This window comes from Neofelis nebulosa, chromosome 2, assembly GCF_028018385.1.
Source record: "Neofelis nebulosa isolate mNeoNeb1 chromosome 2, mNeoNeb1.pri, whole genome shotgun sequence".
NCBI lineage: Eukaryota > Metazoa > Chordata > Mammalia > Carnivora > Felidae > Neofelis > Neofelis nebulosa.
This window is the reverse complement of record NC_080783.1, coordinates 177,528,109-177,537,674: the sequence shown is the minus strand read 5'-3', so window position 1 is coordinate 177,537,674 and position 9,566 is coordinate 177,528,109.

The window sequence follows — 9,566 nt, the reverse complement described above, 5'->3', positions numbered from 1 at the left end:
CGATGGAGTGAAAATAACTGGGGCTTTAATGCAGACGTACGTACGCTGATTTCCAGCTCTGATGTTAAGTTGCTCTGTGACGTTGGGCAAAATGTGCTTTCTCGTCCTCAGCTATCCCATCTGTACAGTGAGGAGGTTTAACCAGATGCCCTTTTTTTCTCTGACGCTCTATGATTGCGTGAAATCACCAGCCTAGAGGGCAAAAGAAGAAATAAATTAGTTGAATCGTCGCTTGATGTCATGTAACTGAGCCCAGTGGGTGCCGTGGCACTTCTAATTCTATTCCGGACATTGGGTCCAGCTTGGTACCGAGCTGTGGAGTTTCAGACTCTGCCCTCCCCTGTTTATAGAGTCCTAACTCTCTCTTTCCTGCTTTCCCCTTTCTCCCTTTATTGTTCAGCCCTTTATGGGTGTTTCCACTCTCTTTCTCTCCAGCTGCTTTCGGGGGGAATGCTTTTCCTGTACTCTTCCCCTCCGTCTTGTCCAGCAAAAACAGCTCCCTGCCCCCCGCGGCTTCTCTCTCCCCTAGTTCACCCCTCTGCACAGCGTACCTGCCGAGTTCTGTGGTTCAAGTTGTGCAGATTGTTGTGGTAATCCTCAGATCGATTTTCTAGGTGGGTAAGATGGTTTGGCGTTGATTTAGCTGCATTTTGGGGATGAGAGAAGCAGAAGACTCTCATGCTGTTCCGCCATCTTGGCCCCTCTCCGGACATTATGTGTTGAAGACATGTCAAGGTGTCCTGTGTGTTCTTGAGGAAAAGCCTGAGATTGGGCATCCAAAAGACTTCGTAAATCTAATCCTACACCTGCCACTTATGGGCTGAGTGACTTTGAACCAATCAGTCAGTGTCTCTGAGCCTCCGTTGCCCATTATTAAATTTGGGGCAAATGTACACTTTGCAGTGTTGTTGTAAGAATTAGAGATTGCAGAGGCACAGCAGAGCCTCACTCCATGGTCCTGTGATCCAGCAGACTGAGTCCCTGGAGAGCAGGCCTTGCATCTGGCCCACTGGTCTCTGCAAGGCCCAGCACGGGACTGGGCAGGGAAAGATCCTCAGTGAACATTTACTGAATGACTGAGTAGGGTTCATGTGCCGTGTTTTGTAACCTGGGCCTCAAACAAACATAGTTTCCTCTGTAGCAGGTGGTGAATAGCCAGGAAATGGAAAGAACTTTAGACCCAGGTACAGGCCTGAGACATGGCTTATATAGTATGGATTCTCCCTATTAACATGGAAGTCCTTGGGCAAGTTGTGGTACCTCCTGGTACCTTGGGACCCCAGTTGCCTCATATGCAAATTATCTTCCCTACGTTGCTGGGTTCCAAGGCGCTCCAAAGAATTTGCGAGCGTGAAAGTACTCTGTCAACTCTGAAATGCCATCCACACGGAAATTGTTGTTGCCAGAAGCGTGCCTACAGAGCGCCACGAAGCTGTTGACATCTGCCATCCGGCGTTGGAAGGTCAGATGGTCCAGCACTCGGGCATGTGAGCTTCTGGGATTTCACATGTGGGGAACATCGTCAGGAGACACCATTTGCGCTCCTTTTGTCCCAGGGGAGCAAATGTGCTTGGCTCACTGTCCCCATGGATGTTAGTGGAGCATTTGAACAACACAAGCAAGGCTTCCAGAGTATCCGAAAACAATGTTGACTTTTGTCCTGTACTGGAGAGTTTTCATAGCATCTTTATACCTGTTATCTCCTTATCTTTATTTTTTATTTGAGAGAGAGAGCGAGAGGGAGCATGAGTGGGGGAGAGGGTCAGAAGGGGAAAGAGAGAATCTTAAGCAGGCTTCATGTTCAGCATAGAGCCTGACGCAGGGCTCGATCCCACGGCCCTGGCATCATGACCTGAGCTGAAATCAAGAGTCAGACGCTCAACCGACTGAGGCACCCAGGCGCCCCTCTCCTTCTTTTAATCTTCTGAGTGGTTCTGGGACGTTGGTGCTGTTCCTATTTTATAAGTGAGGAGAATGAAGCCCAGAGAGGCACAGAAAAGTGCGGAAGGATATGGGGGAGTTAGGAGGCAGAGCACCCCATGCTCTCTGATCCTAGGTCTGACACCTACCCCATCCTTTTACTTTCCATGAAGAAAACGTTCTTCAAATCACCCGGGGAACAGAAAGTCTTGTACTTGATTTGTCTTGCTGTTCTCCAAGGAACTTAGCCTTCGTTGAGAGCATAATAGGTATTCAGTGTTAGAGGTGTGGCCTCGAAGAACGTGGCTTTTGGCCACAGGCAGATCTGTATTCACATACTGCTCAGCAACTTGTTAGCTATGTCATCTTGGGCAAGGCACTTTGTTCTCTGGTCTTCACATCTGCAGGGTGGTGAGCATCGGGCTGGGCTGTTGCATCGGTGGAGAGAGCATACACAGTGTGCTGAGTACTGGGGCTGACGCATATTAGGTATCTAATTAACGCAGGGCTCTGTGATTGACAAAAGCTTAAAAGACTGGCCTTTCAACTCTTTCACTTGCGTGGGACAAATGAAGGGTGATCTTGAGAACTCACTTTAACTGCTCCCCCTTTCCCTGGCACACATTTAGTTTTAAAATCCAGGCGTGCAGAAGAGGTGATGGGACCCACGTGCCTCTGATTCATTCACGCCTAAGTCAGCAGGCGTTGTGCGGTCAGACGCCTTCGCTAGGCTGCCTCCTCCGTGGCCTCACCCTCCTTGGCCTGTAGAGACAGAGGTGTCCTTTGCCTCTAATCCAGGGGAGCTCCCACATGGCGTCCAAAACAGGGGACTTGCCCAAACTCACCCAGACAGAGGAAGGTGAAACCTCTGCTCATTCTCGGTGCAAAGTACCCTGATACCTCAGGCGGCTGGCAGATAGGTACCGGGTGTACAAACGGTATGGTCCTCTGTGTCAAGTGGGGTTTCACAAAGGAATGATTAGTGTACCCATTTTGCAGATGGGGAAACAGGCCCAGAGAGCCATTTATTGAGCTTGTATCATGTGGCAAGTACCATGCTAGGTGTTATGAGGGATACGGAGATGCAGAAACTGAGGCTCCAGGATACCAGGTGATTTGTTCAGAGGTCACGCTGTGTGCTAGTTACTAAAAGTTAAGGTGCCCCAAGGGAGACCTCAGAATGCGGTCACCAAAGCAGGATCAAAGTGGACTGGCCTCTCACACAGCAGTGTGCTCCAGAGGTGGGCCAGGGGAGCCAGAGTTCCTTCCAGTTTCGCTGTTGGAGTGTCACCTTGTTCCTTCATTTGAAGATCTTTCACCGCCACCACCACATCTGCGCTCCGGTCCACAGGAAGGTGGAGAGAGAGGAAGTAGAGAGAAGTGACTACATTTCCCAGGCTCCCTTGCAGCCAGCTCTGCTTTATTGGTGAGGCACAGCTGGCTGCAAGGGAGTCTGGGAAATGTAGTCACTAGCCTGGTGACTGTTTGCCCAGCCCAAACTCAGAGAATGGAGGTGTCATATTCATACATGTCTAGCCCTCCCTGGTGCCAACAGTGAGTGGCAGGGCTGGGTTTGGAACACACATCTGTCTGCTCTTTCCATCTCTCTCCGGCCCTTGGGGAACGGGGCGGCTTCCTTCCCCGGACGTCTGCTACTCTCCAGTGTTCTAACCATCTTGGCCCATTTAGTCAGACATCTGCCAACGTTAGCATGATAGGCAGGCACTTGCCGTGTGCAAGCACACGTTGCTTTCACATGTTGTTTCAATTAGTCTTCAATCAGACTGAAAGTCTGTGTGTAGAAATGTGGCAAGGGGTCGGTTGATCTGACATGCTCAGTGGCCCTGGGTGTGAGGGTCTGACATTTCAGCTTCCCAGCTCGTCCCTGTATAGCTCGGTGCTTAAAAGGTTGGGGTCCACATATTCCCTTCAAAATAAAGTACGGTACTTTCAAAACGGATGGACAATCGTCCAGCCGTTGCAAAGAACAGGGCAGATGTTTATATACTGACCTGGAAGGATTGCCCAGCCATATCGGTCAGTGGAAAATGAAAGGTACAGAACACCAACTACAGTGTGCTACAGGTGGGCAAGCATCACCCATTTGCCTCTGTTAGAGGAAAAGACCTCTTGGAAGATCTGAAACGAATGATAACAGGGAACGAGACACAGAAAGACCAGGAGCAAGACAAATGTACCCATTCTGTACATATCTTTGTACCTGTTGAATGTGGTACCATGCGAACATATTTCCTGTTTTTAAAAAAGGTAAAAACAAAAATAAAAACCAGGGGCGCCTGCGTGGCTCAGTCAGTTGAGCGTCTGACTTCTGTTTGGGTCATGATCTCATGGTTTGTGATTTCGAGCTCTGCATTGGGCTCTGTGCTGATGGCTCAGAGCCTGGAGCCTGCTTCGGGTTCTGAGTGTGTGCCTCTCTCTCTGCTCCTCCCCTGCGTGCTCTCTCTCAAAATAAATAAACATTAAAAAATAAATAAAAAATAAAAACCAGATTTTGGGGTATGGAGAGATAACTAGATGACCCTGGGGATGTGCCTCAACCTCTTTGGCGCTCTGGTTTTTTGATTGGTCAAATGGGGAATAAAAATCACAATGCAGATCTGCCTCACATGAGGATCAAATGCAGTAATGGCCTTGAAGGGCCTACACAAAGCAGGACAAGTCACTTGTGCATGGTAAGCATGAACTATCATCATTATAGTTCCTTATTGGGAGGAACTGTCTCAAGGAATCTTACTCAGGTTTGGATATTCTCTCTGGCCTTAAGAGTGCTCTTGGTGAGGTGGAAGGAATATTCATGTCTGCTGTTCTTGAGAAGTTCTCTTTTGGAAACTAACACAAGGAAGTTGGCAAGGCACCCAAATGGTGATCTTCCTGGTTCAGGAAAACTAGAATCTGGGAGAGGATTGTCCATCCCTGGACAGTGCAGGCCCTGATAGCATCTGGACCCCTACTGACCTTTGGAGACACCAAGATCATTCGTTGAAGCCCCTCCTTAGATGTGTGGAGTGACAGGGCCAAGAACAGCCCAAATTCGCACAACAAATTAGTGACAATGCTGGGCCTGGAGCCCTGGTTTCTCTCTAAACTTCCTAGGAATGCTGCCAGGTTAAGCCTACTGCTCTAACCAATACTGAGCTATGTGCCTTACAGGAGTTTGTTCTGACCCATTCACTCTTCAGACATATTGAACACTGCTGTGTATCAGGCCAGTGCAGAAGGCTAGGGGTAGGGATTCAAAGATGGCTAGACCTCATCCTCTTTCTGAGGGATAAGCCAGGGGGTGATGGTTGGAGGGAGTGGGAGGGAATAAGTTCCACTTGAGAGAGAAGAACAAGGTCTTGACCTCAGAGTGGGGAGAGTTCACGTGAGGACAGGAGAATCAGAGTTGCTGTGTAGTCATCTAGGTTCATTCATTCACTCCCTCGTTCTAGGAACATTCTCTGGAGGAAGAAAGGATGTAAATACATGTTGATTACTCTTGTAGACATAATGCTTCAAGTTTTCACATACCTTATCTGATATAAAACAATAAAGAGACAATCTAACATAGTGGAAAGATTCCAAACTAGACTGTCAGACAAATCTGGGTTTAAATCCTGGTACTACCACATTTTTAAGCTGTGGAACTTAAGAAAAAAATCAGTTAACTTCTCTTAGCTTGCTTCCTTATCTGTCAAATGGGGTTAATAATCAAAGAATTGCCATGAGAGTTGAAAGAAATGATGTTTGTAAATTATTCCACATATGGCTTGGCACAGAGGAGGCGTTAAATAAAAATGCTGGCTCTCTTCCCTTTCTGTATCATAGAGAACTTTTTTAGAGATGAATAATTGCCTATCATGGCTTCTAGAATTGAGCTGTATTTTCTGAAATGTGAGTACTAATCTAGCATAACCCTCTTGACGCTTTGCTTACCTAATCTTTCAGGATGAAAGGATGGGATGGCCTCTTTCCCTTCCATATTATTAAAGACATCCCACTGTAGCTGGACTTAATTCATAAGGCTACATTAAAGAAAACTCTGCACTGGGAAGTGTGGCTGTCCTCTCTTGAGATTTGGACTTCTGTTTTCTCTGGAGCTGGAAGGCCAAAGCTGTGGAAGATCATGCCAGATTGGCCTTGGGCCCCACATGCCTACCTTCCTTAGAGTTCTCACCTGGGGCATTATAACGGGCTGAGTTGTGCCCTTTCTTGAGGATGTGTTGAAGTCATAACTCCAAGTATCTCGTTATGTGGCCTTATTTATAAAGAGGGTCATTGCAGATGTAATTAGTTAAGATGAGGCCACCGTAGAGCAGGGCTGGCCCTTAATATAATGTGGCTGATGTTGTTATAAGAAGACCAGGTGAAGAGAATGCCATATGACAACAGAGGCAGAGATTGGAGAGCCTTATGTTTATAAGCCAAGGAAGGCCATGGAGTGATGGCCACCACCAGAAGCTGTGAAGAGGCATAAAAGGATTCTACAGGTTTCAGAGGGAGAATGGGGCTGTGGATGTCTGATTGTGCACTTCTAACTTGCAGAACTGTGAGACAATACATATCTGTTGTTTCAAGTCACCCAGTTAGTGGTGCTTTGTTATGGTGGTCCCTAGGAAACTAATAAGGTATTAAATGAGTAGATATTCCCTCCGTATCGTCAAAGTTCAGAAACGGAACCCCCAAACTTCCTCATTTTTCCAGCACCAACAATATAGTGTTGGGGGACATAATAGGGTAGCACATGCATCAGAGCAGTGGGAAAATGGATGGCTATGGCTGGGAGCAGTCCCACAGCTGCTGAAGGCACTCTGCGCTTGAACTTGTGTCTCGATGCCTCGCCAACTGCTTGCTCCACCAGGACAATAACAATAGGTACGAGCGAGTTCCCTGGTTGTGAGCCTGGGCTTTGGAGTCTCTCTGCCTCAGTTTTCTCCCTTGTGGTTTTTCGCCTAGTCTAAAAAGAAGCATTCAATAAATGTTGGCTACTACTGTCACTGTTATCGTTGTCATAGTCTTGTGTCACACGTTAAGTGGCTCGCATGTCTGATTTCAGTTAATTCTTACAGTAGGTCTTGAGGTAAATGTTCCTATTCCAGTTTTGCTGATAGGAGGCTGAAGGTTGGATAATTGGCCAAATTACAGAAACAGCAAGATGGCGGCGCTGGCCCACAAACCGGCCATGCAGCCTCTTGTTGACCCCTCAGGGCTCCTTTCAGCTATTTTCGTTCAGACTCAGCTTTGGGCCTCAGCATCAGCCACTCACTCCAGGACAGCCTTAGGCCTTCAATTTTCTGACTCAGATGTACTGTCTGGCCAACCACAGGTTCTGCCTGGAAATGTCAGCTTTCCTCGATTAGTGTTATATTCTTTGAAAATATCTCTCTTGCTAAAATATAGTATTGAGCATGGTGAAATCATGACTTGCCTACAAATATAACGGGAATATGTGTGAAAGATGTTGTTTTAACTTACTAATTAATGATGGAATTAATGAGAGATTAAATGAGAATTTGACTTCCAGAAATTTATAGTCTCTTTCAGACAAAATCCGTTTTGATCACTAGGACCAGGGATTATTTGCATTGCCATGGACCAGGGAACATTTACATTACTATTAGTTTTTTAGAAGTTAAGTTTTATCTCCCTGATAAGAGTTGTAAAGTAGCTGAATCAATAAAAAACAATCAAAGGTGTATAGAATCTGGTAGTTCTTTGACCACTAGACGATGCTCAGATTCAAATGTAAGAATACCCAGTAATCCCTTTTGCCCACTTCCAGTCTTGGAAAGAATTTCTTGATACTTTTTTTCTTTTTAATGTGTGTAAAGCAAAAGGGTTTCTATCCATGAGATATACAGAACTCCTATAAATTACTAAGAGACAGCTGACCCCAGCGAAAAATGGGCAAAGGAAGGTAAACATTCAGTTTATAACATAGCCAATAAAAATGAAAAGATGCTTAACCTCTTTAGTAATCAAACAAATGCAAATTAAAACTATAATAAGATACTCTTGCATGCCCACTCAGATAAAATTGGTAAAAATTTAAAAGTCAAGCATTAAAGGGGCACCTGGGTGGCTCAGTTGGTTAAGCATCTGACTTCAGCTCAGGTCATGATCTCACGGTTCGTGGGTTCGAGCCCCGAGTCAGGCTCTGTGCTGACAACTCAGAGCCTGGAGCCTGCTTCGGATTCTATGTCTCCGTCTCTCTCTGCCCCTTCCCCACTTGCACTCTGTCTCTCAAAAACGAATAAACATTTAAAAAAATTAAAAAAAAAACCCCAAGCATCAGCGAGAATACAGAGTCCCGGTCATTCTTACATGATAAGAGTTTAAATTGGTAAAATCACTTTGGAAAAAAAAAATCAGCAATATAGCTAATAAAGTTGAAGATGTGTATACCCTATGAGAAGAGAATCTACTTGTAGTACATTTCCCGGAGAAATTCCCAGACATGTACATAGATAGACACGTGCAACAATGGTTGCGGCAGCCTTATCGGTAATGACAAGTCATTGGGAATGACCTAAATGTCCACCCTCAGGAGGATGGATAAAACAAGTTGTGTTGTGTTTCTGTATTCATACAATGGAATATACACTGCCTTAAAATGAAGTTGAGTTACAACATCAAATGAGGACAAATCTCAAAAACCATGTTGACTGTAAGGAGCAGGTTGTAGAAGAACCAATGTAATTCGTGAAAATGTTAAAACCTACTAGACCAGGATCTCTGTCGTACTAGCACCTGTGTGATAGGAGTGTAAGAGTACTAAAGGGAATGTTACCCGCAAGCTTCAGGACAGCGGTTTCCTCTGGGATGCAGGGAAGGGAATGAGATTAGGGAGGGTGGCCTCAGCTGCACCTGTAATACTTACATAATAAGTTTGTATTTCACTTCCCTGTGGTTTAAAAGTCCAGAAGATAAAGCTTTTCCCCACGTAGTTAGAAAAAGTTGCATTGCTCTAAAGAACCTCTTAAGAAAAACCTAATAAAAGAAACAAATGCAATGGGTTGGTCCTTGGGAGAGTCAGTGCAGTGAGCACTATTCACTGGAAATCGGATGATCATTTAAGTGCAGAGGAAGCCACTGAAAGGCTGTTAGTTGAGGAGTGCTCCCAGTCTTGGCTGGCAAGGGCTTTGGGGACTTGTCCCCTTCCCCCATTTCCATCCACATCTGCCCATCCCAGCCTTAGTTTTCCTCCAGTTACTTCACACTTCTGGTAGGTTCCCAGTTACATCATGCCACTTCACAGCTCGGTGCAATTGCTCATGGTTTCCTCTGCCTGGAACATTCTTCCTCCCACTTTGTTTCTGGCTGATCTTCCTTCCAGAGCCTGCTAAGGCAGTGCTCTCTCTTAAGAGGCTTCCCTTGTTCCCTCGGGATGAGTTAGGGTCCCCTCTGAACTCCCCAAGATCCTTTGATTTTGTGCCATAGCCATATCTAATCTTTGTCTTTCCAGCCCCCCGGGGGAGTCCCTGGGTCGTAGTGTTTAGGAAAGGGGAATGCTGTTTGAGCAAGAAAGTGTAAACTGGGTGTTTGCTCAAGGCCCTCCCGGCACTACGGGTGTTCAATAATGGCTCACATGGTCATACAGCAGCATTTCAGCCTTTGGAAGTCTTGGCCGAGACCTTGGAAAGGGG